Genomic DNA, 6,000 nt, shown 5'->3' with positions numbered 1-6,000 from the left:
TTTCAACCTATTCTCCGAATATATGTGAGAGAGATTTATAAGTTATAGTAGTTGTGAGTGTAAATTATAGGATGGAGAAAGAAAGATTAGTGATTTTTTATAAATTTTATTTATTTTTTAATATTTGTTGAATTGGTTGTGGGTAGAGGATAGAAAAAACTGTAATGATAAAGATGTAAAAGAATATTATTTAATTAAACAGGAGAAAAAATGTAATGTTTTTTAGTGCAATTATAAAGATAAGGATGAGTAACGGGCTGAGAATGCTCTTATTGTGTGCTAATGCATCCTCCATCTGTCCAATATACCATTCTGACAATAAGTTTTAAAGTAAACTATTTATAAAGTAGACGTTCATTAACCGTTGGAACTCACTGAATGTTCAAATCGAAACAAGCTGACCGGTTTCATTGATTTGAGATAAAAATATGAAGTCAGTCAAACACTCAAACCAAAACTGGCCGACAAACTAGTACAATTAGGCGATTCAGTTTGTTATCTTTTAGAACCGGTAAAAGTCTGGTCCGAATATTCATAAAAGTGGATGAAATTGAGCACCTGACGAAAACCAACCAAATTAAAAAAAAAATAGAAACATTTTTTTTTAAGTTGAGCCAACCAGAAAACATGAAGTGTCCACGGAAAAGAAATGATTTGTTGGAAGACCGACACTAGTAGACGAGATAATGGTTGTAAAATAGTTATAGACACGGGTCCCACTGTCCCACACATATGCACTTGTGTTTCAAAAGGATTAGAATTTTGAAACTCTAGTCATAACATAGACTATGTATGCACTACGGAAATGGTGAAAATGCAAAGTTGAAAGGGAAGCCATGACTTCGACAAACAGGCTTTCAGCTTTCACACTCACTAGAAGATATTATGAGACAAACGAGTGAAACTTTGAAAGGGTTGAAAGAGTGGGTGTTTGTAAATGAGACCAAGTATACAATTAGTTGAAAAACAAATTGTGATTATGAAACGCGCAAGATATTAGATAATATCAGATCCGGTTATCCAAAACATAAATACTCGTTTACTGAAACCATACTTGTATTTTTATTTCGTTTGCTCTTGGAAATATAGTAATATGCTAATTCGTCTTTTTTAGTTTTTATAATTTATAAATTTTCATGAGCAAGAAAGTTAAAATTGAAGTAAATGTATTTGGAACCCCGACGAAGAAGTTAACAAACTAACATGTATACCTGGCGTTTGACGGGTTGCCGGACATATGCCCGGTATTCGAGGAGTATGTAGTAAGGTTTTACAATTCGGTATGAGACTATTTTTATCCAAACATGCTTTAAACATGTTTCGTTATCATCTGTATTTTAGATAGTAAAATTTAAGATAAGTTTCGTTTTATCTATATGATTTTACATTCTTCCTTAAGGTAACTCGTTAATTACATCCGAGTATACAATTAAGTACATTGCAAGTTCAAAACATTATGGTTCAAGCTAGCTACCATGCCAATAAAAAAGTTATCAATTTCAGATCTATCATCATATAAAACAGTAAACAAATAGTGCTATACACTCTGATATAATTAATACTCTTACAATATTTATATAGAGAGATATATAAAAAATTCATTAAAAAATAAGCTGAGAGGACTTAAAACAAAAAAACCTTATGTAGTGTTCGCCATACAAGATTTACAGGAAATGAAATATTATAAGAAAATGAAAAAAAAAAAGTGTTTAATTGTCAATTAAATGAAATAATTAGCGCCATCACCACTTGACAACCATTGTCATCACCATCATCTCCAACATCACAACCGTCACCACCATCTTCGCCACAACGAACTTCATCATTGCTATCCAGGGCCGTCTCCGAGGATTTAAATACCTCGGTCGAGCCGAAATAAAAAGACACATAGCCTTAACGACTAACAAAATATATACGCTAATTTTTTAAACGATACTTAATGTTATAACAATAAACATAGAAAAATATATTATTAAAAGGCAAATTAAAAATAAATAATCTCACCTTTGTGTATTGCCCGACAATAATTTCACTTTTTGAAAATCACTACAAACGGTTCAACCTTTCAACTATTTTTGTCTCAATGGACCTCCGTTAAAAAACACTTAACGTTGTTAAGTTTTTTCCGAGTCTCAAACCGATGTTTTGGGGCTTTTAATCAGAGGAAGGATACAAGTCGATTGATATAAAACTTATCTCAAATCAGCGATTCAAATGACTTAATTTTTGTTAATTGGAAATTCTAACACTCGAATTAAAACACTGTTTCGTCATTTGGACCACCGTTTCAAGATAACTTTTACAACAGTCGACTCGTATCCTTCTTCCGATCAAAATCCCTAAACAAATCGGTTTGAAACTCGGAAAAAGATTTAACGACGTTAAGTGTTTTTTAACGGAGGTCCATTGAGATAAAAATTGTTGAAAGGTTGAACAATTGATAATGATTTTTAAAAGTGGGATTATTATTGGCTAATATTAGGATGAAATTATTTATTTCCAATTTGCCTTACTAAAATCAAATACCGTAATAGCTAACGATGAACCAATGATTCGTGAAACTCTCCTAGCATTGGGGAAAAAAAATAGCTTGCATCTTGGTGGCTAGTTTGGTCAACCAGGGAGGAGCCTGGTGGTTAACAACGAACCAACAATAGTGGTCGGCTGGGTTGGTCATTATTCAGCATTCGCAAAGAAGGAAGGAACCAAAAAGAAATTTCAATCGACCGTTATTTCTTTTATTTTGCATTGGCTTTTTATTTATTTTTTAGTTTTTAGTTTTAGTTTTGGCCCTATAATTTAAACTTGATTAAATGGATTATGGATAGAAAAGAATTCAGTGCCCAATAATTATAAGATGGTAAATAGTAATTCATATTTTATAAGTTTATATTTTTAAATGTATATATAAAAAATATAAATACAAAAAATTTTGGCTTCTAAAAATTACGTACCCCAGCCAATCGTCCGACCGGCACTACCCTCCAACCGGCCCTGTTGCTATCATTGCCACCATTGCACCACTTGATCATCACTAACTGTCACACCCCAACCTAAGGCGGAAATGCCGGGGCGTGATCCGATTGCTCACAGCTCGAAGATACTATCATAATATAAAAATGACAATATCTATTTAACTATTTTATTTCAAATATACCCACAAGTTTACAAATATTACAAAACAGTTCAAATAAGTGTTTATAAACATGATTTAACGATTGTCTTCATTATAACCTATGGTCTTGATTAAATATCCAAACTTCAATTCAAGCAACCTGCATATGCGTATAAGACAGAGTTTGTCAACATAAAGTTGAGTGAGGATATCACCAGTTGTCAATATAAATAAGCATAACGTGATAAGTGCGGTAAATGTAACCAAACCATAAACAAGTATGTAGACCGTTGCCAAGCGATTTGGGCGTTGGTCAATAGCATGGCACCCAATACATGGGTATACGTTGGACCCCTCCGAATATACGAATGAATGAATACTAACACAATATACGAATGAATGAATATTAACACAAATAAGCATGTAACACGTATATTTGATTAAGTCACTCACAATTACACGTATGCATTTGTTTGATATATATATAGTATGAAATATGGATAGGTACGCATATGCCCCCAAAACGTTTAGAAAAGTTGGTAAAATAGAGGAATGATAAACTCACCTTAGATTAATGACAAGCAAATATAAATGCGAATAAGTGAGCAAATGAATAAGCGAGTCGTCCACTACATGTCAAACGATATGAATAATTCAGAATCTGAGACTTTAGGATACGATAATGTAAATAAAACAAACTTGTTGCTGCTGGAATCAATCCAAACGGACATTTAGAATTCAAGTTATGTTTGTTTTAAGATTTAAGCGAGCTGGTACTGACCAGAATCCGAACAGCGATTCGGAAGTCGGGTATTGGTCAGTATCCTTAAAATTACATTACGAGAATGAAAGTCTTCTTGACCGAACGTTGAATCTGACCAGAAGTGTGAGAAAATGGATAGTTAAAGTTATTGACTATTTTGCCCTTAAACGGGTTTGACTATAATTGACCCGTCAATACTCCTCAATCTCATAATTGATTTGAGGGTTATCGACAAGTGAGTATTAATGAACGTTTGATCAGTTAACAACTTACCCGAATGGTGTTTGAATTAGCGAGAAATCAAGGTCTAAGGTTTAACGAATGCCAAAGTCAAACTGCAGCTCTTAGTCTTCAAGTAAACAAGCAAGAAAACGTCGGCTGAGAGTAGGTGGCGGTTGGAAATGCCTAGTTGCAATAAACTTTAAGGTTGGGAGTTATGATGTGTTTATATAGGGGTTAATTCAACTTGTTGGACAAGAAACGAGTCGATTTTGGTAACCGAATCAAACAATTAAGAACGAAATCAGGTCTTTAAATCATTGATATATTAACCAAATTACTGAGTATGAACCTAGACATCATTATACACTAAATACAATAATTTGTGACTCAAATTTCGTGATTTAGGGTTGATTTAGGAAAGATTTAGCATGAAACGAAGACCACGAACTAATTTGGCTGATCTTGTGACATCTCCACGCCGCGCTAAGGTGCAAGGCTGACATCTTCGCGCCAGGCGAAGGTGCAGCTTCACCAGACTTTCAACTTTTGACAGTTTTAGTCCATGTAGTTTCAAAAATGCATTTTTAAGCTATTTTAAGCGATTTTAAGAGTTTCTAAGGTTATTTGGCACAAATGAAAGTTAAGGAATTATAAACTAAGATAAAAATAATTATTTCAATAATAATTGCATAACTTTATTAATAAGAGAGATCCGAATAATGTTCGTAACCCGATAAACGAATACAAATATGAATACGGAAAACCCGAAATGTTATACTAACACCGCCGTTTTTGTTGCCACCGCCATTATCATCACTGCCCCGTCATAGCCACCACCAGCATTGTCAGCACCGCCACCATTACCGTTTTTTAGTTTTCTAAATTTTATTTATTTTGAAGTAGAGGTATTCTTGTCATTTGTGTTTCATTTCTTTGTGTTTTTTTGCATACCAAACAACATAACGTTGTGACTCATTCTATTTACATAGGTTGACCAAATAGGACAATGAAATGATAATGATGCATTTTTCATTCCCCTATTCATTTCATTCTCTCTTTATTTTCTCACTCGTTCATTCATTACCACAATACCACGTACCAAAATGATCCTTAAGCTCATACTCCCCTCCCTATACGAGAAAACATCCACTCAAATGATGTGTTTATGTGGGCAAATCGATTATGGCGTATATTTTGCTTAACTTTTATATAAACGAATTTGGATACGTATTTTAATAAGAGAAATTTCCAAAATGGCCTAAGGGAGGAGAGAGGATCCAGTTATAGGCCTATGGCCTTCACTTTTGTCAAATCCAAGAATGATCCGTCCCAATCCCATCGTCACGATGAAAGTTCCGTGGGAGACGATGATATTCACCGTCGGATGGAAAGTTGGCGCATGGCACAATAGCAGGCGTCACGATGCGTTTCCGGAAAAAACACGCCGTCCCTTCCACCTTAGATAAACATCATCCCTTCAGGAGAAAGCATATCTTTGCTTCGGTTTCCAACTTCAACTCCTCACGGACTCATTGCTCAAACTCATCAATCTCAAACATTAACCTTTCTTCAAGAACCAAATTTTGAGTTATACGGTAGCCGAAAAAGTTTGTTGTCACAAGAAAAAGTTTGTTACGACCGGAAAAGTTTGAATTATCACAGTCTGATTTCACAAATATGAGAATCATGCAAAAATGGTATGAATGCATGATTGAATATGTGTTATACGGATGAACACAAATTTAGGTCGACGGTTTTTGTTCATAAATTTCAATGGTTGAATCTGTGTTATATTGATGAACACAGATTTAGGTCGACGGTTTTTGTTTATAAATTCCAATTGTTGAATCTGTGTTATACAAACTTAGGTCGACACTTATTTGAATATGTGTTTACGGAA

The sequence above is a fragment of the Bidens hawaiensis genome, unplaced genomic scaffold (assembly GCF_021521415.1).
Source record: "Bidens hawaiensis isolate Kalapana, Puna unplaced genomic scaffold, B.hawaiensis_p1.1 tig00052160_1, whole genome shotgun sequence".
NCBI classification, from domain to species: Eukaryota; Viridiplantae; Streptophyta; class Magnoliopsida; order Asterales; family Asteraceae; genus Bidens; species Bidens hawaiensis.
This window is presented reverse-complemented; position numbering follows the sequence as displayed.